The sequence below is a fragment of the Cygnus atratus genome, chromosome 3 (genome assembly GCF_013377495.2).
Source record: "Cygnus atratus isolate AKBS03 ecotype Queensland, Australia chromosome 3, CAtr_DNAZoo_HiC_assembly, whole genome shotgun sequence".
Classification (NCBI taxonomy): domain Eukaryota; kingdom Metazoa; phylum Chordata; class Aves; order Anseriformes; family Anatidae; genus Cygnus; species Cygnus atratus.
In genome coordinates, this window is record NC_066364.1 from 78665208 (window position 1) to 78690968 (window position 25761).

At 37.2% G+C, this 25761-nt stretch overlaps 1 protein-coding gene across 4 annotated transcripts in view; it reads right to left on the bottom strand.

Annotated features, from left to right (window-relative positions):
• The window catches only part of SIPA1L2 (signal induced proliferation associated 1 like 2), a 143167-nt gene that overhangs the window by 110980 nt on the left and 6426 nt on the right, over positions 1 to 25761 (bottom strand). For 3 of the 4 annotated variants that reach the window (XM_035561339.2, XM_035561316.2, XM_035561332.2), the window contains exon 2: positions 3443 to 3515. The gene's annotated coding sequence lies outside the window, so the exon portion shown is untranslated. Of the gene's footprint in view, positions 1 to 3442; positions 3516 to 11636; positions 11682 to 25761 lie in introns of all 4 variants that reach the window. The other variant, XM_050709908.1, reaches the window with a different exon arrangement.

Sequence of the window (25761 nt, forward strand, 5' to 3'; positions counted from 1 at the left end):
AATTTACTGCTATATACATTCTTCTTTTGCATTAGCTTCTGAAAACATGGAATGTTTATGCATAAGCTGTGTTGTTCTACTTACTCCTTTAGCATAATTATCAACACCATATCAACTGTCAACAGTTTAGTTTTTCAAGGATTCACAAAAATACATATGGCTTTAGAAGCATGTTCCTTCCCAGGTCACAAACACATTACAAGAACACACAACTTCAAAGTGGGATAAGATGTCCAAAGCACATGTGCCCCCATGCAGTGACTATCAGAAATACCAAAGGAATAATGGTTCCATACCTGGTGGTTCAGTTTATCAGTAGTTGAAGGTGAAAAGAAGTATGGACTTATTATTAAAAGGAAATAAACCACCAGTAACAAACCGTAATAGCAAGTGTTGCTTTTAGGTTTACTGATTCTATATTTAATTAATTTGGACCTATGCTCCCAATCAAAAGGTCACCCGGGAAGCATGTGACAACTTAGGCAAATAAGGATAAGTTTATACCCTTAAGTCTGACACATATATTCAATATGAATGTACAGTCTCTAATTTTATCAGCTGTTCCTCTGCTTTATCACCATGTCTACAGACATAACGCAGACCTGTGCAGTTACCAGAGCACTAAGCAATCTAAATAATTTAGATTGCTTTTTAAACAGTTGAAATCTTAGATATTCTAAAATATTTAATTTTGTGACAATTTTTAAAATAGCATTAGAACAGATCTTTTTGACAACTCGTAAGACAAAAATGTTACGATATTGTTCTGACAATTTCTGAAGCAAAACACACTACTTATGTGAAAAGCTACAAGCAAGATTTTCAGAAATATGCTTCATACTGCTGTTTATACAGCAGAGCTTCATCAGGCACAGTAACATAAGTGTACTGATCTTATTTCATATTACAGAATAGACCATTTATTGAAAAAATAGAGTCTGAGATGAGAAGGGGAAAGAAACTAGTAAGTTAATGTTTGCAAAGGAAGCCACTTAAAGCAGACAAACCATAACATGTACTTATCAACACCCAGCTAGTGTAACTGCTGTAAAGCACAGATCGCAAAGTGACTCAAGTAACTGGAGAGGAAGTTCAATTTTGCTTCTTGCATCAAAGCATGTCAAACCACTGGCAAGGAAAGTCAATTACTCAGGTTATCCTAAGACTATGATTCTTTGAATATATTGACAAACCTGTATAGAATCCAAAAGGAATTACCTTTCTTCATACAAATCTCTGAAAGCATAGTAAGTTATGCCAAAAAAAAATCAATTCTTCTTTCAGAACACCTTTTTTCTGGAAACCATATGTACTTGGAAGTGAAAACTAGAAGGTTTTTTTCCTAGAATTATCAATATGATACAGACAGGAAACTATTATCCTGGAAAGAAGCGCAAACTATAACACTTGACATGCTATTATAAAGTATAAAGCAAAAATTATCCTCAAGCCTGCGTTTGGAACACTTGAAATATTCTGGAAGGACAGTCCTGTCCTCTGTCTTCAACAGGGATGGACATTCCATAAGCAGCTGTTAGAGATTTTGTACTTTCTCTGCTTTGCCTCCCATGGTTGGATGTCCAGACCATGAAGCACGTCTGTCATGGGAACTGCATGAGTATACCTTGTGCTCAAGTCAGAAAGAAAATGGCTTGACACCAGATGCAGCCTACCTGTTTGGCTAGCTGGCCATCAGCATGGGCACTTGATGCTTAAACATCAGCTCTTAGGAACTTAGCTTGTCTCCTAGGCAAACATAGCTTAGCATTGAACTTACAAACAATAAAACATTTTGGGATATCTAAAAAAAAGAAAAAAGTTGCTTCCATTTTATTTTTCTGCCCCAAAATAGGAATATTTTAGAAAAAAATGTGCAAAGTAAGCTTTTTGCCAGAAAACAGAAGTTTCTGACCAGCTTCAGTAATGATCTCTTCTACTCTTCCTGTAGAACAGAACAGTAGCAGAACACTGTCTTTACTGTAAAAGTATGGTTCTTGAAAAGACTAGAAACGAAGAGACTAGAATGAATGCAGTATCAGAATTAACTTACTTAATACAATTCATAATCATATATAATTTTTCTTATATAAAATGAACCTACTCCCACAAAACACAGCATTTCAGTTATATCAATTATTAGGAAAAAGCTAAAATAGACTGGTTTCTCAGGACATTTACTTACTTTCCAAAGTCTAAAGATATGCAATTCTTTCTCCTTGTGCTTTCACAACTGCTATTCCCTCCCTCTACTACTACTCTCATCTTGTAACACAAGAAAACCATTTTGCTATTTTCTGTGTATATCATTGCATTTGTTTTAAGTTAATTTCTTCAGTCTGTAAAAAGACTGCACGCTTTTTTATCTGGACCACAAAGAACTAAACACAATCCCAAAGCTCTTATTCACCTCCTACACAATTGTATACTATGTGCTTTCCACTGTTTACCATTACTAATACCATGCTATTCCATTCTTCAATAGTTACAGTACATATTTAAAATGTCAGAGAGTGGTCAGATTACTAGATATATTCACTGAAAAAATATTTACATGGCAGATTTCTCTCTAGGTTACAGTACTCTTGAAGGACCCATGGTGTGAAACCAGATGACATGAATGTAACCAAGTTTTTAAAGTTTGTATTCAAATACTTCCCCGAATGTTTGTATACTGTGGATAGTACACAAACAAGTAGGTGTTCACTCTACAAAAAATGACTTATTTCTTCACTGTGCTGCAGGGAGCATGTTTTCATTACAAGACAGTCTGACTGTATTGAGCCAACATGATGTATTTCTAAGCCCTCTGAGCCATATGCTAGATCTATAAGCAATCCATTTGGACTAGATCATGGAGCTTGCAGAATTAGGAGCTATAGGAAGATAACTGCACCTCTTAATTCTTATTACAGGAAATATGAAGGTGTCAATTCCTGGCAACTGTAGGCTCAGGACCTTGTATAAAGCCTAGTTGTATAACAGCCTAGTTGTCCCTTACAAAGACACTGGCATAACATGCTGGAAGAGTATTATATTGCTGGTCATATCATCTCTTTTCCAGAGGAATACCAAGCTAAGAATTTTCAAATGACCAAAATTAAAGTAGTGTTTGCGGTTTCTTTTTTTTTTTTTTTTTTGCTTATTTAATGCATTAAGGAATGCAAAATCCTTTGACTCAAAGTGATCATACCATACGTTTCAATATCAATGAGAGGCAATCTGCCAAGTTACAGATCTCAAAAAAAAGACTGAACTTCACTTGTATGCTGAGCTATATGAACAATTCCCTTCAGGATATCTAGCACCATGTTAAGAAACCCATAACAAATTCAGTTTTTGAGATGTCAAGCATCAAGACAGACAGAAGCACAGCTGACTGTTTAGTTAAAAGGTGGGAATAATACTAAAAATACATCTGTCATGGCTTAAAAATTTTGCTTACCTTTGGTTAGAATGATTCCCAAAGGATGCCTAGTGGAGTCACTTTCTTTCTGGTATCAGTAAAATGGAGATACCTGCAAGTTAAATGAGACAGGTTCAGGTTGTTTCGTTTTTAGGTGAACATGATCACTTAGGACATTAAGGCAGAAGTAGAAACAACAACCATAGATGAACATTTGTATAGAGTAAGAATATGTAACATACATGGAAATACAATATCAAGACCTAATGGCTACAAAATTCAGCATAGTGCAACACATATGCACTGAAACAGAAAATTTAAAGCTGTTATCTGTGCAAGTTCCTGGAAATAATTGGGAAAAAAAAAAACTTTGCAGGGGGGAGATGTAATGAACAACTAGCTACTGAACTATCAGACTGTTTTATTATGGCTCTGCTTCAAAGGTCAGCATAAAGAGCCCACAGCTATTCCTAGAACTGTATTTTACGAAGCTAGTAGCTTCATAATATTTTCAGTTACAAGTCTGAGAAAAATTATAAAATTTCATAAAATATTTTGAGGGAAGATGGTTCTTTTCACAAAGTTTAGAAAACATTTTGCTAGAATTTGTGGAATGACTTCCAGCCAGCAAAGCATCTAACGCTTCAAACTTCACATTCTACAGGCTGAAAAATGAGAGCTGTTGAAACATTAACAGATGTCTAAACTGCAGAAAACTACCTCATACATACCAATATATCATTATTTTACCTCATTCTGAAGTATACATAAAGTATTTTAGGTCTCTCTGATCAACATACAGAGGTACTGCACATAAAGCTACCATGTACCAATAAGGTTATCTGGTTTTGTATGTTATCTGTATTAACACAGTTTCAAAGGGAGTTTATTGTTATCACGATCTCAGATAGTAAAATCTGACTTGAAAACACAATGTTACATTCATATTGAAAGAAAGGAAAACACACAGCAGGAAGAGATGCTATTTCCTCTACTAAATCACCACCATCAGGATAAAAATAATTCTAGTAAGTATTTTGCAAACTAGCGTACACAATGAAGAGGCACACAAAGCCTCAACAGTCTAGAGTCAACTGCAAATCTAGATCTTACAGTAACCAGTAACAGACAAACAAAACAATATTTCTCAAAGAATTTCCAAATTGCCTATTTATGGATATAGAAAGTAGAATCCATTGATCTAGAGTTAAGTGGAATTTAGAGAATTATATAAATTCTTTCATGAAATAGCCAAATGGGAGAACACTACACTTTGTCCATCTATTAATATTTTTTAATCCATAGTTCATATAAAGAACACTGCATCAGGAAAAAAATAAGAATTGAAAAGAAAAATTTAGAATATTTAAAAAAAATCAATGCTTCACCAGCATTCTTCACAAGTTTTCTTCATAGCATCTTCCCCTACATCCATGAAGAAACAATTGAAAAATTACTCAAAACTTGAATTAACATAAGTTCCTTTAAATTCACATAAAGTAACGAATTCCAAATCAGAAGTCAGGAGAAACTACATCTATTTTTTTTTAAATGTATTTTAAAAACATCTTTATGGCATTAGACTTCATAAGACTCCTCTGTGTAAGGCAAATGTCATACAGACACCTGGACACCTATTTTACTAAGCCCAGAGTACCACCCAGGGTTACTTTTCTCTCCAAGTAATACATGCATCTGTTTTGCTACTCTGTTGGCCCTTTTTTTGTTGTTGTTTTTTTGTTTTCTAAATGTGCTGGAACTGCAAACCAGGGCCTTGTCTCTATAGGGAATGTCACTGAGTAAACCAGCTTGGCCAATGACAAGGCAAAGAAGAGTTCATTTAAGATACATGAACTGCGAGTAGAAGTAATTATTTAGAAGGCCAGTCCTTATCACAACTCTTATTTGGCAAAGGGTCAGAAAGTCAAAACTGGTGTGCATTGCATGGCAGGCAACATCTTCAACGGTTAGAAATATACTTGTCTTGACCTCAAATTCTTAAAGCCACAACTCTTAGGTGCAAAACAGAAGAATACATAAATCTATCAGAATAAAGAGGATGGAATATAAAGCATATAATGCTGAATATTAAATCACCATAAATTCTTCCTTCCTTCTCAACCTGATGTGAAGACCACCTCTCCCTGAATCTTTGGTATTATTTATGTCTGATATTTTAGTATTTCCCTTTGTACTTTACTATCACAGGAAAAACAGGAAGAGATAAAACCATCAGTACCAGATATCCAATTTTCTCCAAGCAAGTTTTCTTTCTCTACAAAAAGTTTTGACTATGGAGAAGAAACTGACTGGCCAGAAAGAACGGCCCGGATTGACAGCACCCAAGTCAGAAAAGCCTAGCTCCAAGTAGGCCTCCTACTTGCCTCACAGATGGTCACTGCAGGGAGAAGCTCCACAGCAAGTTCAGTATGTCCATAAAAACAACTTGCTTCACATTTACTGTAGAGTCAACCTATACAGATTAAGTCTAATTTCTATGGAGATATCTGAAGGAAAAAAACAGGAATGTTAAGGGGGAGGAAGCAGTGAAACTCTGAAAGCCTCATAAATCTAACAGGAAAGTTTGATTCAAACTTCCATACATACAATAACAAACTGGATTATTACATTTGCAAGATGTATAAAGAAACCATTTCTTATAAATACAAACCTAATGGTTTTCTCATTAAAGAATACTCAAGACAAGATTGTAATTACATCCGAAATCCCACTGACATGGAAAACTAAGTTCAAAGTTTTAAGTAGTCCAGCAAAAGTAATTCCACACAGCTCACAGACTAGCTGATGCCAAGTTGAATCACTTGCTCTGTATTGTAGGATACTACTGGCCTTTCTTTCTTCAAGATTCCAAACTTGAGAGGAAACCTTATGCTTTCCTCTATACCTAGCTCTTTTGGCAAGCCTCCGCACAGAATGAAGAAGAATTAAAAAAATACAAAGAAACAAACAAAATTTCTGGTCTAGAGGAGAAAAACAAGCACAGGCAGCAAGGATAGAATCATTTCATTTCTTCTATAAGGACAAAGGCAGGGTAAGTGCTCCATTCATCAAGACATGCCAGAAGGTGGACCACTCTCAGTTTCCATTCACATATTCCAGTCTTATTTGCCAAGTTAGACTGAAATGCCCTGATATCAGGATTTCTGTGCAAGGAACCAAATCTACCAAACAGAAAAAAGATTTTTTTTCTAACATGGGACACTGCTGCCCAGCATCTAAGTACACATTCTGAAACCAAAAGTGGAGTTTTGTGTATATTAAGCAAGCAGACTTTTAAAAAGCAAACACATCATCTTTTATAAAAAAGATGGAGAAGGACTCTTTATTTGGGTAGATAATCATAGGACAAAGGAGTTTAGCTTAAGACGAAGTCTTAAATTAAAAGAGGATAGATTTAGACTAGATATAAGGAGGAAATTCTTCACTCAGAGGGTGGTGAGGCACTGGAAAAGGCTGCCCAGAGAGGCTGTGGATACCCCATGCCTGGAGGTGTTCAAGGCCAGGTTGGATGGGGCTTTGGGCAGCCTGATCTAGTGGGTGGCACATCCCTGCCTATGTCACAGGGGTTGTAGTTAGACGATCTTTAAGGTTCCTTCCAACCCAAGCCACTCTACAATTCTTCACTTCTGTGTTTGCAATTGCCTTTTCTTGGCATTCAAGTATTAACTGCATTTAATATTTGGAGCAGAAGAAACGACAAAAATTGCTACAATGAGTTTCCATTAACAAGTATGACTACAGTAGAAGAACTACAGGTAAAATAGATATAGTTTATGACAAGTAATATTTCATGTATATTTTCTCTACTTTGCTTTGTTTTATAAGCAAAGCTGTTGTCTATTCTACCAGCTTATATATACACCTGAGATTTCAAGAAAGGTAGATTATTCTATAATACTTGGGCAGCATTTAAGTACCCCAAAACCACAATTCTTAACAGTGATAAAGGTTCTTAGTGGTGCTAGAGAAGATGAATGAAAACCAAATAATTAGTCACCGAAATTAATCTCACAACATAAGCAAGAATAAGACATCCTGATTCACACCAGAATTATAGTTAGTATGTATCACAGGTCAAGCAGAACTTTGAGAATACATACAGGTGACATGCATATTTGAATGTAAACAGGACATTTCTTTAGCAAAGGTAAGTGTATTACAAAGACAGCTTTTTTTTTTTTCTTTTTTAATAAAATCCACATTCCATAAGCTCTTAGCTTTTATTTTGAAGTGTAGCCCATATATGATTAAGTTCTTAAAATAACCACAAGTCACACTCAGGAATTAGAACCAAACCAAAGTGCTCCATGTTCTAACTCCTGCTTTGATTTCAGCAACTAATGGGGGTATCTAGCAGTTCTCAGGATCAAGACTGAGGCAATTACATGTATTTTGCTTCTTATTCCCCCTCTAAAAGCTAAACTCAATTTAACTCCAAATAACTTCCAATACTCCCAACACAATAGGTTGATCTCTGTAAAGGCACTTTTCCTTCCTTTCATACAGAAAACATCCCGTAAACAGCTTATTTCCCACTCTTTAAGTGACTTCTTTTGTTTACAGGAAGGAAAAGCAACAGAAATATTGCCATGGAACAGTGAGAGCTGAAAAGGTCTGTTTCATTTCTCACTGTGCAGGTGTTTCATACATGAAATCTGTTGTAATCTTTCATTTCAGAAAGAAAACATGCTGCTCCTTTTTGAAGTACAGACTGAGAAATAGAAAACAAAAAAGCTAAGGAAGTAGCAGTATGCCTCACTGTGGAGCAAACTGAAAATATACAATAAACAAGCCACAAGCAAGGTCCACAAGGTGCTTGCTTTTCTTAGCTCTGGGTAGCAAGACACAGAAAAACAAGAGACATTAAGATTTAGAAAGTGAAATGTAATAAAAGCATGGTCTCAGGGAAACAACACTTATTCCCGATCGGGTATTCACTTGTCTTGCATTCCAACTCTCCTGAAGCTCCAGCCCCATCTCCCCTTTTTCCATGTAGCTCCTGTTATAACACAGAGTATTTCTTTCAAGGTCCAAGAATGTAGTAGCTATACAAGCTAGTATCTTTGCTTTAAAACTTCTAAGAAGACTGGTCTGGGACACAGCAATTCTTTTATATGTTGACTTGTGAACAAGGCCTTCCCTCCGAATCCATAAGTCAGATGCAGTTCTAAAAATAGCCAGGTAGATGAGGGCACTAACAATGCAGTAGTTTACCACTCAGTTTCAAAAGGATTTTTGGGAGTTAATACTATCACAAACTTAAATTGGCCTCTACAAAAGGGATACCTTATTTGATCCAGGCTGGCCTAAGGTCATCAGCTACAGGTCCATTTGGAGATGCCTTGCCATCCCAGTACACATTGCTCCTAGTTCCATGGCATACAGCAGAAGCACAATGCCTCCCCAGGGGCTGCAGTGCCAAACCCAGGCAGAGATCTCAGTGCCATACAGGGAATGGCACTCACTCACCACAGAGCATGCTGCCCAGACACCCATCCCACAACTCAAAGCCACAGGAAGGCAGTTGTAAGGACTGGGTGGGCCAAACACAGCTTGAGGGTCAGATGGATCACACTGCTTCAATCAAAATATTTTCATTAAAACATGCAATTACTTAGAGTTTGTTAAAAACAGCTTTCCATATCAAGCTGCACTGTCACATTATGTGATCAGTTACCTGGGGAAACAAATTACATCACTGCAGTCTGAATACTTAAGGAAAGATTTGCTAATTAAGGGCAATTAATTACACAGTAGTATTTATTTGAAAAGCAATATCCATTCAGATTTGTCTGCTTAAGTCTCACTGACTGGTGAGAAGAATTGTTCATGGAGCTTGCTGAGTTACCTATAATTTCAGATGATCCTTTCTCTGAGATAGTTTAATAAAGAGCATTTGTTAGGAAACTGATATAAGGTGAACAGGGCAATACACACTGGGGCTTCACTCCCTAAAATAGGGAAGAATGTAAATGGGTCTATCTTTAGGACATCAATATTTTCTTACATGCACTCAGATGTAACTCTGCCTTTATCCTGAATATGAAAAGTCAGCTAGCCCTGCTCTGACTTGGAAGAGTTCCAGCACATTTAGAAAATCACCTCAAGTAAAGAGTATTCTTCATTATAAAAACAGAAAACGTAAGCTAGGTATAGCTGTACCCTCTGAACTTTGTCTTTAACTGGGAAAAAGTTTGTGCCTTACACTAAAATGATTTTTCTCAGAAATGAGCAGAACATTCCACATTGCTCATCACTTCACTAGAAGTCTTCTTACCTATGCTAAATTGGCAGTTAATGTGGAATGTATCTATTTTTTAATAAAATTCTATAAAGACTTAGCTCTACATTTTCAATGTCACCTCACACTCTACCATTCTTGTACATAATGTGTACACCATCTTCATTCCTACCTTTTCTCTTTTTATTTTATGAAAATGTTCAACTCTAGGCATTTTTTCCTCCTCTTTTCAAACTCGTTTTGACCACACAGCAAAAACATTTAATAATCAAGACCACAAAGAAAGCATGAAACCATATCAATTGACACTACAAAATATCAGACTTGGACCCCAAATTATAGAAAATACAGTATACAATATAAAGTAGATAATGTAGCCACTTTCTGATCTATTCTGTCACACCTTGTTTTGAATGTCTTCGCTACTTCTCTGTTCTCTGCCAGAAATAGCTTAGCATTTACTCTTCACATTTTTTTCCATGTGATTTTTTTCTTTGTATTATTTCATACCATGTTTCACAGAAATAAAGTAAACAGCTTAAATACAAATGTTTTGGCATAACCACAACAAAGTTGAGTACCACTCCACCTAATGAAAGAGAAAGGGGCTGTCATCCTCCCTGTGTTGAGCAACACCTGAGTTTAACAATAAGACCTGCAATGCTTTTGATACCCACCAAACACAAAAAGGAGAAAATACGGAAGTGTAAATGTTGAAAATGTTAATGATAAAGAGGACTTACCAGCCCGAGAATGAAGTTACTAAGTAAGGCAGATATCATTGACTGCATCCACAGTAAAGCAGATGGGAAGTTAGTAATAAGATGAGGTACTACAGAATTTCCTACTAAAGGTGAGAGGAATAAAAACTGACTTAAGGCAACTGCTTAAAAGCAGTGAAGACGCAAAAAAAATATTCACAAGTTTGAAAACAAATGAGAAATACACTTAATTACATTGTTGTGAATGTTTATTCACACAGACAATGAAATGAAAAATCTGATGCTCTTCCCATAGGGCTGCTCAATACTTTGTCAGTAACTTTTGTCTGGGGTGAAAGAGTAAATTCACCACCCCGCTCCCCCCATGGAATACAAGATTTTAAGTATTATAAAAATATATATATATATTTTATTTTTTTTTCCATCAGCCCTGTTTTCTTCAGGAGTGAAAAGTGGGGTGGTTTTCAAATACTAACAGTGGAGGGGATTTTTTCTTTGTAGTGTTTCTCTCATATTCAAGATTAGAGTTTTGGGAATACCATTTGAGAATGCCTTACTCTGTGCGCAATAATGTCTTTTTAACAGTGTTATTTGCTTTTTCAAATGAAAATATGAGATACAGTTATGTAGAATGTGATAACAAAAGACAGGAGATAGAGAATGAACAAAAACCTAATTTGATGTAGGTGAGTTTTTTAAAGTTTTTAAAGTTGCGACTACAGTTCTGGTGGCAGCACAACCATGTAAGCACACAACAGGGAGCTGAAAGGTTAACCCATCCCCCAGTGAGCAAGTCAATGCAAGTGCGTGTTTTGGAGCATGGATCATGGAACCATGAAAGTGAGTGCTGGAAGACTTCTGGAAGCCATCAATTTCAACCTCCTGCTTGGAGCAGGACTGTCAGCAGCACTACAAAAGGTCAGGGATGGCTTAGTTTTGCTGACTCGTGCAGAACTCCAAAGATGAAAAAAAGCAGCTTCTCCAGGCAGCCCATTCCTGAGTTACACTGCCCCCGCCCCCCGCCATTCTTTCTCCTGTCTAACTTGAGCCTATCAAACCACAGTTTGTGGCCATTGGCCCATCTGCTACCATTGAGAAAAACTGGGCTCCACCTTTTTTGTAACTGCCCTTCAGGTACCCATGGGATGCTCTCAGATCACCTACTAGCTGCTGCTTTGGCAGAACAATCAGTCCTAGCCCTGCCAAGCTCTCCTGGCAGGTCGTGTACTCTATGCAGTTGGCCTCCTACCTGAGTTATTGGTGCTCCCCAGTTCTTCAACATCCGTCTTGAACTCTGGGAAGCAAAAACGAGTATTTAACACGTATCAAAGCCTTTAATGTACCATCCAGATCTCCTACTGAAGATCTCTTCTCCACTGAAATTTCCAGTTATTAAAAAAAAAGTCTGCCAAGTTTAGCAATTGATTTGATCACTTCTTCAGTCAACACACTTAAAACATCATAGCACTTTTCATATACATTGAACTTAAGCGTTTAATTGAAAAAACTACTCAAAATTCTGTACAGTCCTCCTTCAACCTTAACTCTATGATACGTCACTGAAAAGACTGACAATGCCTACAAATTGCATTTAAACATCTCCTGTTCCTCTTTGAAGCACAGAGACAAAAATAGCATAACTGGTCATCAAAGCCATTCCAAGAATATGAGTCTCATAATTTACCACTATTGCTTTTTATAGTCAACATGCAATTACAGGGTGTAATAGTAGAGTGGAATAAGCCAGATTAAACACACACGATGCAAAACATAATAGAATACATTAAGGAAAACGTACCATAGAAAATAAAGAATTAATAATGATCCTGTTGAGGACTGCAGAGATCTAGACACTCATCTGAGCTGGTAAGTACGTTATAACATACCTTAACACGAACACTACCCCTCTTTCAGGTTTGGATTGACTAACTTGGAACCAGCCCAAAACTTTCAACATCTGAAATAGCATTAATTCATATCCATAGATCTATTTAGTGACAAACTTCAGCTACACGGTGACTCTAGTATCACTGAAGACAAAGAGAACTTATGGAAAAAAAATCACTGCAATTTCACCCATTAACTGTACTGGGAGAAATACCATCTTTTATGGAAGTCATAATGCTGGATATTTCAGAATGTAGTTGATCTTACATAAAAGATCTGAAGTCCAAAGTGTAAGCTTTATATAACAATTTTGATTTGAATAAAGATTTTTAGAGGTTGAAATTAGAAAATTGTTTTTGTATTGCTTTACATAACTAAACGTTAATTCTTTGATTACTTTGATTAAAGAAGTCTAAAACTTAGTAAAAATGTTTCTATCATAACTAAGGCCCATTATTTATATACTTACACCACAGTCTAGTGTAGTTTTTTGTCTGGCAAACTATATATACATCATTTTCAGCATGTTTTAGTCCAAAACATTTTGATTTATTTTCTCACCACTGTATTTCACTCATCCAGTCCTTCCCTGAACAGTTACTAAATAATTGTTATCACCTGTTGGGGGGCTTTTTTTGTTTTGACAGAGGTTTTTTGGTCATGCTTATCTATCTCCCTGATACAGCTGCAAAGACGGCTCATTCACAAGCGTTTTTATTAAGTGTAATGAAGAGATCTGCATAGCTATGAAATTTTTCACTATTTATCACATGCAAATCAGTCTTTGTAGAACTGCGTAGAGAAATCTGAGTAAAACAGTATCATTTCCATGTTGTATTTTACAGAAACTGGATCTACATAACAAAACTCAACTTCAGGTGGAGGTTCACCTTTTCCTCTAATGAGGATTGCGGCCTATACTTCTGTTCCCCATTTCCTTGTCTTTACTGAATGGCAAAACAGAAGAATAGTCAGTGACTTAAACTTTCAACTAAAACTTGGTTTCTGGTCAGGATTATCTCATTTTATTTCCTTTTTACATATATGTTTGTAAAATTTATTTATTTTTTTCCAAACAGAATTTGAATTAAACAAAATTTCCAGTTTAAATTCTTAAACCCATTTTTCCTACAGATGAAGCTTCAAAATCTTGCTTCAAAGAGCACAGTTTGCATGGTTCTGAACGGAAAACACACAGCATGTATTTCAGGCGTGCCTAAATAAACCAACCTGACAATCAAACTAGAAGCATCCCATATGCCCTACAGCACAAGAGGAGAGATGATGAAAAGGAACAGATAATGGCCTGCCTGCTGCAAAACAAAAATTACTAATACTAAACTTTGTTCGCTGTACCAAAAAAAAAAAAACACAACATGAAAGCAGTACTTGTTCTGGACTTTTATAGACTACTGTCTTGGGAAAAAACAACAACGCATCTAAATTACTGAATAATTAGCAGGGATGACAGTTTCACATTGCCATGTGCCATATACAGTTATTTTTGTTCCATCTTCAGATAAGATTCTCTGAGTTTGTGTATTTCAAGAGGCCATCTGCTGCTGAACTTAAATAAGTGTCCTTAATTGTTAAGTAGTTACAGCTATTGAATATTTGTGAAATAGGAATAATAGCCACCTATAAGATGCTTTAAAAAATAAAACGTTAGACAAGAGACTATCCATGCCCCATATTTTTGCAGTTTAGAACTCAACATGCACCACAGAAATTAAAAAAAAAAAAAATCACAATCTCAATTTAAAACTCCAGTTAAAATTTAACAGATTTCAACAGGATTCAAACATGACCTAACCTACTTTTAAGTAAAACAACAGTTTTTGATCATATTAAAGTGCTTCAAAATAAATGTAAATATAAAACTAGAAGAACACATTAGGATATTACGGTTCAATATATTCAGTGAAGCAAAATGCAAATGACTAAATTTATAAAAAGAGAAGAACTTATTCTTTCAATGTCTGCTTTCTAAGTCACGAGCTTGTACTTTTTTCCCCCCACCCAAACATTTGTTGCAATACATTTAAGATTCATGCTCTTAGTCCATACATTGGAGAGAGAGCAAATTAAAGTAATGAGTGCTGTTTAACTGTGACATAAAAGGACAGCAAGTTCCTTGCCATCCTGTTTTTACACCCAAACATTTTACAAATAATCTTATATGAAAAAGACAGCAAGGCTTTGCACCTTCTCACATTCTGCTAAGTAGCACAGATTGAACAAAGCTCAATAGTGTTAGCACCACGTCATGCTGTATCTTCTGCCTTAGAAGTCTACTCATTCAGTGCACTCATCTTCAGTCTTGTGAACACAGCCTTTTGGACCTGTTAAAAACATTCATTAACTAAGAGGAATTTAACCTGACCTGAAACAAACTTTCAAAGTTGCCAGAATTCTAGAAACATACAGCTGATATCTCAGCCACTGAATCAAAACTAAACCAAGACGAACCCTTCTAGTATAAAGTTCCAGTTATTATTAGGAGGAAGGTTGGAATAAAACACTAATTGATTTACAAGGCATTTTGAAACTCTGTGTACCACCATACAGTTTTAGCTCATTCATGCACTTGTGTAACAACTTACGCCCAGCAAGGATGCTATCTACATTATATTCAGTTCTAAAAACTGGAATAGGATAAAAGAGTAATGGAAAGTAGTGGTTAGATGATCTACCGTTTATACCAGGTATAGTTATCTAACACCCAAAACCAGAACAATTTAAATTAAACATCAGCCAGCTTACAACGTAGCCCCAATTTTGTGACAGTAACATTTTGACAGTCTTAAAGACTTACTGGGATGTTTAAAAAGGTAAAGTATTACATTGTCTGTGTTCTGAACTGATTCCACAGACCAAGGATAATTTGTCTCTTTCTGCTACTTTGTAAAACCCAGATGACTGAAAGAACAAAAAACCAGCAGTGATCCATTTAGATCTGAGAGCTTACTGCTTTTTAGTTTGCGTGGTTCTGAAGGGGACAGACAATGAAAGAGTCGGTCACAATTAGGTTTTCTCTTTCTACATTTCTGATGAACGTGCACACATGCATACCCATTGATTCACCTCTCCCCCACCTGGCCAAGATTTCCTTCTCTCCCCAACCCAAGAGTGGCTTCTGTTGTACTTTACTTCTTTCTGGTAGAAGGCTCTGCTTAAGAAATTCCACATGGCAAGAATGTTAAGACTGGCTTGCCAAGAAAACAGCACATCAAGACTGAGTGGTACTTAAAAAAAAATCCCTGAGACAACTGTGCAACTGCAATACACATGTGATAACTGCAAAGCATGTAAAAGTAATGTAAATGTCACCCAGCCCTAAATTCCCCTTCTGATTAAGTTATTAGTATTTGTTTCAGTCATGATAATCAGCCAGAGGATTTCTAAGTAACTCATACTTTTAAGAACAAATAGGTACAAATGTGTTGTGGTTTTTTTTTTTTTTTTTTTTTTTTTTTACCGAAAACAGAAGTTTTTTCAATTTAATGTACTCTTTGGATGTATGGACTACAAGGAAAAAAAATCTAATATCTTTTGAAGTATGAAGAGGGCAGAACATTTTTGTCTGACGACTTTTTTTTATTCCCAACAACAGGACAAAGATAGTATCCAGATTTAAGAGATACTTTAAAGACTGACAGGGAAGGTACAAAACACAGAGAAGTCAGGATTCTGACCTTAGCATTATGAAAGGGACAAGTGATAGATAACCTTGCAGGCATCAGACTTGGTTTTAGGGAAACAGAAATCAGGCCAGGACAGTGGGAGTAAGCCTATAGCCAGGCTTCGTCTCTTTGTACCAAAAGTGACAGGTGAAGAGAGCCTGTATCAGCTCCATGGAGGGGTGACAGTGCTGTACAAAGACAGGCTCATTCGGGGGGGGGGGGGGGGGGGTTGTTCCTCGCATATCAGCCCATTACAAAAGACACATTCAGCTTTTAGACAGAATTTTTCTGTTCTGTTAAGGCCATAAGGTTAGCCCAGTCATACCAGTCACTCACTTGTGAACCCCTACACAAATAGGTCATCACTTTGGCATAAACTGCTCCTGATATAATAATGGAAAAGTAGTCAAAAAAAAGAAATCCCAAGCTTGTTTTGTATATCTTTCTATAACAGAATCTAACTACACAAATATTCTACCCAACACATCAATAATCACAAAACTTAGACCTGTACCTCATTTGTACTGGTCAAAGAACATGAGGAAAGACCTGAAGAGGATTATTTTGATGCAAGAAGGACAACAACAAACACTGAAGTCATCTGATATAGTGCTTAACAGCTAAAAAGGAAACTTTTTTCCCAGCTTTCAATCTAAAAGTTTTGATCATTTTGAACATATGTATATATAAAGTATTCATAATAATTATTTTCATATTCCATGTGTTTCCATTCACTTGGTCTCATTCCCTCTAAGATCTTCTTGAAGACAACAAATATACATTTTCATTCAATGTTTGTAAGCGAGCACCTAATCTAAAATCCATCAGTTTGTTGAGAGAAACTGCTGTTATTCATCAATTTCCCACAAAATAAAAAAGTTGCTACCTCTTGATAGTGAATACCATCAACTATTCTAACAAAATAATGCTATCTTTATTAACCTATCTTCACCATGTGCTAGTGGTTTTTAAGTTGGTCATCTTTGACCATAAGAACACGGTGGTGGCTATGGTAGTCACATAGGCGGGAGAAAGAAAAGTGAACGAACAAGGAACCTCTGCCAAGGATTCCAGGGTTATCATTAAATTTACAAACAATCTCCAGAGCATACATACTAACTGTATGTACCAAACTAGACATTTTAAAATAGTAACAATAATCTGATTCTACGGGAGACAAAACCCATTTCAAAATATTCAAGGTGTTGGTGACATACAGAGCCCAAGAGGCTTAGAAACATTGAAACCCCAAGTTGGAAGGGACCCACAAGGCTTTCATCACTATCATACCTGAAGGTCAGACAATATTTATTTAAATATAGAATCTATGTGATATAGGTTACTAACGCTCTACATACCAAATAGGAATAAAAAGGCTAAGATTTGTACTCTGAAAAGTGTTTAGGCACTTAAACTCCACTGAGTTAGGAATAACCAAAAATAGCCATTGTCTTTGTGTTCTATAGATGCACTTCCTGATCTTCAGAACCTCTCGCAATGAAAACATTTCTCTAACTGATGAGACACAAAATCATTCAAGTCTAACTAGCTTATAAGGACAGAGCATTCTCAAAAATGAAAAAATAAAAACAGAAGTAAACACTATTGCCTATTCATTTATTTAAAGGACAACCTATCATGGGAAGAATTCAAACATAGCCAAAAACACCTCCCTCTGCCCTGAATTTTCTAATATTACATACTGTACCAGTCCCATACAAGACATCGCTGGAAAATGCATCCCCCTAACTTGCCAGTGGCCAAGGGGCAACCTGTGCTTTTGGCCTACTCAGGGCTGAGAGCACGTCCTCGTGGCAGCAGTAAGTGTGAAACCTTGCAGGCAGGGATCGAGTCTGAGCACACACTCCCAGCCAGAAGGGATCCTGAGCTGCCGTCAGCGAGAGGCACACTCTGCCTCTGGCGAGAGACATGATGCCCCTCTGGGCGCAGCAATGCACCCAGGGTTTGAGTTATACCATTGTACCTCATGCCCACACTTTTGAAACAAAGAAGAAAAGGGATTTTGTTTTTCCACAAGTGGGTAATGACAGTCAGTAGAGGGGTGTGGGAGACAGAATAGAGCATGGGAAAAGCATAATGACTTTTATTGTAGAAGGAGAGACCATGTGGGAGGAGGAGAGTATTAGAGTGGAAATTATGTTGTTATGGTTTTAGAGAGAAAATGTATTCTAAACAGTTTTTTTCTTTTAAATTTATTGCCAAAAAGGTTGAAGGCCATAAACATTTTATTAGAAGCTGAAGTTTTAGGTTTCATAACATCTCATAACTGCAAGGTTTTACTGTGGTCAGCTCAACTATGAGAGTTTTTATATTATTGCTATAAATCACCTGGGCTACTGGTAATTAGTTACAATTTTGTTTTAGTGTTTCTCCCCAAGATTCTCTCTCCAAAAGGCTTGGAACAGTAGTTTCTATCAGTTTATTCCCAAGTAAGTAACCCCATTAGGACATGAGCTGACTTTGAATTACTACCTTCTTGTGGGGAGAGGAGAAGCAGAACAAAACACAGAACACTATGGCTAAATAAAACAACTTGAAAGCAAGATAAAGCATGTGTGTGCTGAAACTTCTGCTTCAAGGAAGAGGTGAAGAAAAGCGTTTCCTGGGGAATGAATGGAAAGCAGAAGTCTGACTGACAGCTATTCCCTTAAGTCATCAATGCCTGAACAGAAGGACACAAGTTCAACCCCACAGCTTCCACCCAAGCATTCTCCACCTTTCCTCCTTTTCCACCACCTCAAACTCCTTCTGCCTTCTCCAGCAGTCTATGGGCTAGGAAAAAAAAAAATCACTTCCATCTGAATATATATTTAATATTATCAGAACAATTAATATTAGTTAGCAGCTAGTGGTAAGTTCCCACTCTTACACCCCTTTGCTCTATGCACATTAAAATGTTGTGCACATAATGATACTGTCTACGCAGCCTTCCCCTTAGTCATCTTCCCCTTTGTGCATGTGCAGTAGCACAAAACAGGGAAGAAAATAATGACTTAAAGTTCAGCTTAAATTATTCTTCCTGTTCTTAAAAAAAAGTACATGTTACTTCATACAGGGGAAAATTCAAACTATTGCAGAAACAGCACTTTGAAGGTAGAATTTTCCCACAGTGTATTAGCTGTTTGATGAGCACTTTGTCTCCTCATTATTCACAAGAAAATCATAAGACTTTTCACTATGCTATCCTATCTTCTTTTCCTCCTCCAAATTGCTTCTCTGGAAGTGCAACACTTCATATATATATATAGGGAAAAAAAAAAAAGACAACACAAAAAGACACTTTTGGAAGTAACAGCAATTAATGGCTAAAGCAAAATATGCCTCACATGACAAAGCAAGATCACTAACTTGCTAATAGTTTCCAAGGTAGCTGGTACTGCACCAGAGATTGAGCACAGTATTTTTCCCTCCTATATCCCTTCGTAATTTTCAGAAAAATACTGCAGAAGAAAGCACCAGCCTCTGTAAGCAATGGTTTTAGCCATTCTCCAAAAACAACAGCTTAGAAGTATGACTATGACTCACAGCTCTATGCATTTCTCTCAGGGCACTGAAAGTTTCTAATAAGCGCAACATTCCAGATTCTGACATGGAAAAGTGCCATGCCATATATCTTTTCTCTGCAGAGCAGAAAAGGGCTGTTTCATAAACTGCCAGTATCCTACAAAACAGGGAAAATGCTCTTCACAACTATCAAATGAAAACACTGATGATTTTTTTTTCTATGGAGCAATTTATATTTTTGATTGATACTTATATTTCACTGTTTCCATTGCTAAAGATGACAAGAAGCATCTTCTTGGACCGTGTTTCTGACAAACATAACATCCTCGTTTCTCCTGCACGTTTCACTCTAATTAAGGTCCTCAAAATAAATAGGTAGGTCTTAAGCAATTTCACTCTAACCATTGAAACAAATGGTCTGAAAATATCATTATGTAGGGACGTGACTAGAAAGACCCTGGACTGAAAGGCAACAATATAGCTAGCTAGCTTCACTTAAGGCATTGATTTGTAAAATCTCTATGTTCATATCAAAGCTGGAGGAATATTTCAAATCAACGTTAACTGGGACAAATAAAGCCTTTTCAAGACCTAACAATTCCACACTGATTTCAGAAGACTGATTTTCATGAATTACTTTCTACAGCTACTGTTGAGGTGAGGTAGCATGACATCCTGCTACTACTGTATTTTACGTCTCCATACTGTCACCATTTGGCATGCAAGCCATGCTTGATATATTTAGAAACTCCACAAGAGCTACTGCATCAGGTGGGATTCTGCAAGCATCAAGGAGCATCTGGCTCAGGATCAACAGCTCTACATAGAAGTAAGATTCCTTAGATCAGCAAAATGTTATTAAAAAGAAAATGCTGTTGATACAACCTGGAACTAAGAAAGTACCTGATAACAACACCACAATGAGACCAGAAAAAGAGAAAACTGACTCTCCTGAAAAGAAGCTAGAACTAAATCAGTTCATTAGATGAAGCCAACGATCAATCTTTAAGTCAGTCTTCCTTCATATTTTCAAGAACGACCTTAACACCAACACGAAGTTAGAAACCACTTGGACTGCAAAGGAAGGTCAAAATGTAACCAAGAAGAGTAAACTAAGTTTTGAGGAACATTCCCCCCCCCCCTTTTTTTTTTTTTTTTTAAATGTGCAAAGTCATTCATTCAAGAACTAGAGGAAAAGATGTTGATCAGTCTTGTAGCTCCATCAGCAGAAAACACCAGAAAGAATAACCATGACACTGTGCTCAACATGAACACGCAACTCTACAATATTTCCAGGTAGAGATAATGCTTTAATGTCATTTTATTTGCCACAGATAAAACCGTGCAGAACACTGCTTAGGTTCTTCCTAGCCATAACAAAAGCATAGGAACAGAACAAGCACAGAGAAGAGCCCTGTTTTCTAGTCATCATACCACACAAGAGGAAGTTACACATCTGTCTTGTTTAAAGGCTGCTTAGAAGTTTGGCTAATTTTACCTCAGAAAAGTGAGGTCTGACTGAGCAAGTTGTCTTCTAAAAGGAAGAAAGGAAGAGTATGTAGGCTAAACAAAGATACACGTAAAAAAAATCAGACAAACGGGCTGCAGTCTCAGCATGTGCTCCACATACAACTTCGCAGAAAGTTCTAGTCCTCAGTAAAGTCTCTGGAACAGTCTTCCATTACATGTATAGGATGGGAGGAAAAAAAAAAAAACAGAAAATCTAGGACAGCAACCCACCATTGAATCAAGATCAATGATGTAGTTGTTTACTAAAGCAACAGGATTAACAAGTACACAAATAGTTGAGTTCAGGGCAAAAGAGGTTTCAGGCTAGGACTGCCAATCTATATCTATCATCAACCTTAAAATTAAACAATTCTGGAGATCCATCAGTGTTACAAAATTAAAGTTTCATCTCCTTTTCTTGAAAATATAAGTCAAAAGGACATCAGACTGAGCTTCTCCCTATCCTTCACAATACCATGCAAAAGGTTGACAAAAGAGATTCCTTCCCACCTTTAAAAAAAATAATCTTGTAACCCTCCCTGTCAAGTGACAAGCACTATCAGGGTCATTTCAACTTCAAGGAGTTTTACCCTAAAGGAAATTCTTTCCATTCCCTTTCCTGTTTGCTACGATTAACTCAGCGTGCATTTACAATCTCTTTTATACTGAAGCCGAATGTTATACTAAACCCTGAATTTTTAAACACTTAATAAAATGGCACACAAAAAATCAAACAAAGATCTGAAGGTCCGTTTCATGGTTTGGTAAGCATAGAAATATTTAGAAGTATAATTACTGTGAAGTTGGATGAGCAAGAACAGGAACTGTCTCAATCTTCTGAGGTTCTGCTGACTCTTGTTTATAGTTAACGAAGCTAAGAGGTAAGACTAAACACAGAAAGGTATAAGCAGCAGCTGCTTGCAGAGCTGAACCACTTTATTTTAGATTTTTAAATAACATGACATCACATCATTTTTTTTTCCAGTCATATGGATAACTCTAGCATAGATTATCAGAAGTTGCACAATAGTAAAATTAGCAGTCAGAGCAAAAGAATACAAATGTAGTTTTGACTGGCTGAGAGCCAATTTCAAACTCGTATTGTCCTGCTCTTTAAGAGCAAAACAATCTTTTGGAAGAGATCCAATTGAAAAGCTCAATAGATGTTCACACACACAAATTCCAGTATTGCTAATCATGTTGTAGAATTCAGTGACAAGGCCAGCAATGCATATCTGAAGCAAAACCTGAACGGATGCTATTTTCTTTAAGTGCTTATTCTTTTGTAAGAGTTATAAAATATTTAACTGCCAATAATTTGGTAGTTCTCGTCAACTGATTTAAACAGTGTATTTTGTACTCATATATTCTTTGTCTTAGACTAATAACAAAATCTTCCCAACAACATAGTACAGAAATATTCTGTACTATAACAAATTAAGTAGAAACAGAGTGGAGCATCAACTAAAATTCTCAATTATCAGATCGACTAACATTGAAAGAAAACCTTTCATAGAATAATTCACACTGGATGGTACCTCAGGACATCATCTAACTGAACATCCTGCTCAAAGCACTGAATTCAGACCAACTCGCTTAGGCCTTTGTCCAGTCTGGTCTTAAGAACTGGAAAGTATGTAGCTTCCACCGCCTGTCTGCGCTGCCTGTTTCCATTCCCCTAGTCCTCGTAGTGAATTTTGCTTCCTAATGCCAGATCGGAACCTCACCTGTTCTAGATTATAAGCACTCATATAAGTCATCTCCTACCCTCCTTAAAGGACCTGCCCCTGTCCTACTAACCTCTTCTTGGGTATCGCAAGGCAGCTGTTGGGTCCCCCCCAAACTTTGTTGTCTCAGCTATGCAGACCCAGTTCTCTCAGCCTCTCCTTATGTTCTCCAGCCCAACATTTCAGTGCCCAGCCACTGCGCTAGCTTCAGTTTAATCAATCTTTCTCGTGCATTCGAGGAATCAAAACTGGATGCAATATATCCAATGCAGTCTAAGGAATGCTGAACACTGACAACCTCCTGGTCATAAAGCTTAGTGTGTGGCCACCAGAAGACAGAGATATGCTGACACGTCCATCAGCACGCACAGGTCCTTTTCAACAAACCTACTTCCCAGGCAGGCAGCCCCCAGGCTATACCGTGGCAAGAGGCTCTCCCACGCCAGGCAGAAGAAATCACATTTATCCTTGTTGAATGCCACAAGGTTTATTACGGTCCATTCCTCCAGCCTCTAAATCACAGAGCACTGTCCTCAACCATGCCAATGACTCCCCCAGTCAGATGTCACATATAAATTTGATGAGGATAGGCTTTATCTTCTCCAGGTCAGATAAAGGTACAAAACAGGATAGGTCTCTGTCCACTTGTAACTGATCTCCAGGCAGAGTACAAACCACTGGCTGCAAATTTTTTGAGCTTGACAGTCCAGTCACTGTCTCATTCCTCTAGCTCTCCCATCCAAAACATAACACTGTAATTTGGTTACACAAGTGCTGTGAAAATTGCGCGAGAAGCCTGGATAAACATTAAGGTAGATGATGGGCAAACTGCCATAAGCAATATTAAATCTAACCTGATAGAACTTATTGTGTCAGCAATATACAGAAAGCTCCCAGAACTACTGATAAAGATTATGTAAAAGATACTCAGGGAATTCACAGAAGGATATTTTAATGATTGTTTAGGAAAAAAAAAATTGCACTAGATTTCTTACTCTTAGGGAAGAAAACATAGGGTTAAAGAAGAATATGCTTATAATCCCTGAGGAGAAACACTGACTTCACCACCCAAGGTAGGAAACCAAAATGCATTATCCCCCTTATCCATGAATGATGCAATGGGAAAGACATCATACTACAGCAAACAAAGCAGAATTACTCAAAAATTAAAATTTTTGATCAATGTAATTGATTATTTCATATAAAGCTCCAACAGATATGTTGACCTCTACTTTTCTAAGTGAGGAAATTTTCACAGTGCCCCCCACAAGTGACTAGAAGTCAGGACAACACTTGCTGGGAGTCCACGAAGAATGGTTTGTTGAAAACTGGTGTGGGCCTTTTTTGCTTTGCATTTGTTTTTTTCCAACCTGGTTACCTGACATTAAGTCACAGTGAGGAGGATCTAACATATTTTAGATGCATCTTATTACTTTTCCCACAGTTATTCCTGTAGCTGCCACAAAGAATTGTACTAAGAGATGTGGCTGAAGCAGCTGGTAAAGCAAAGATGCGGTTCAGGAGAATCTCTAAGGTGCAACTTTAACACTGCTGACCTACAGGCATACTGAATATGGTAAAACAAGTGAACACTGACACAGCTGGGTAGAGTCTACACAAGAAAGAGAAAAAACATTAACAATGAACATCTTTCCTAGGAGAAAAGAATATTAATATACATACATGCAAATACCCCATTTTAATATGCAGCCACAAAATTTTCACAGGCATAGAGCAAGACAGATATTTAATTGTTGGTGCATACAAAGACATAGTTTGTATCACATTACCAGGCACAACAGCACACTACACATTGATAGCATGAGTATAATCTTAAATATTTAACAGTACATAAAAATGCAGCAGTAAAGTTGAAACTAAAAGTCATTACAAAATGCAATATCTATTGCTGCAGAACAGTATGATGTAAAGAATGGTCAGCTACTTCTAAGAACTATTTTCTAAGGAAACAAGCTTTATGCAATCACACTGTGAAACTCCTCCCTCCACCTCAAGATTGTTTGGGGCCTGTTTGACTCAGCAAGATTTGAAAAAAAGAGTAATTACACTTACAGAAATTTAATTAGAAAAAAAATTACACAACCACAGAGAAAAAGCACAAGGCGTCCCAAGTCATCCATTAGGGCTGGAGCACCTCTCCTATGAAGGAAGGCTGAGAGAACTGGGGATGGTCAGCCTGGAGAAGAGAAGTCTTCCTCTTCTAAGGGAGACCTTAGAGTGGCCTTCTAGTACTAAAAGGGGGCTTATAAAAAAAAAGATGTAGAGCAACATTTTACACAGGCAGGTAGTGATAGGACAAGGGGTAACGGTTTTAAACTAAAAGAGGGGAGATTTAGTTTAGACATAAGGAAGAAATTCTTCCCTCAGAGGGTGGTGAGGCTGCCCAGAGAAGCTGTAGGTGCCCAAGGCCTGGCTGGATGGGGCTTTGGGCAACCTGGTCTGGTGGGAGGTGTCCCTGCCCATGGCAGGGGGTTGGAACCAGGTGATCCTTAAGGTCCTTTCCTACCCAAACCATTCTGTGATTCTGTGAATTGTGAGAGAAGCACCAACATTAGCAGACCTATCAAATCTCAAACTCATAGATTAATGAAGCACTGCTTGCCCTTCATTCAGAAGCCTCCAGTAGCGATAATGATTTTTCAGGGATCTAGGATAAGAGACTAACAGAAGTTCAGAATTCCAGCAAGTCCCTCTGACCTAACAGCAGCAACCTCAATACATCTAGAAAACTCTGTTGGAGCTCAACTGATATTTGCTAGCCTGTCTTTTTTGGTGTGGCACTCTGAGCAGCTACCTTTACAGCTCTCACCCAGTTCAGATAATCTCATCTGTCCTGTCTCCTTTGCAAGCTGGTAAAATTCTACATCTGAAGAGAAGTGGAAAAAGCAAAACTGTTCTCACGTTGCTATGGATTACAATGACCATTGTGTTTGCTTCACTCAGTCTCACTGTCTTCAGAAAGATGGATTTGGAATGGTTTCCTATACAAACAAGACTGTGCTTGGAAGAGACAAATACACCA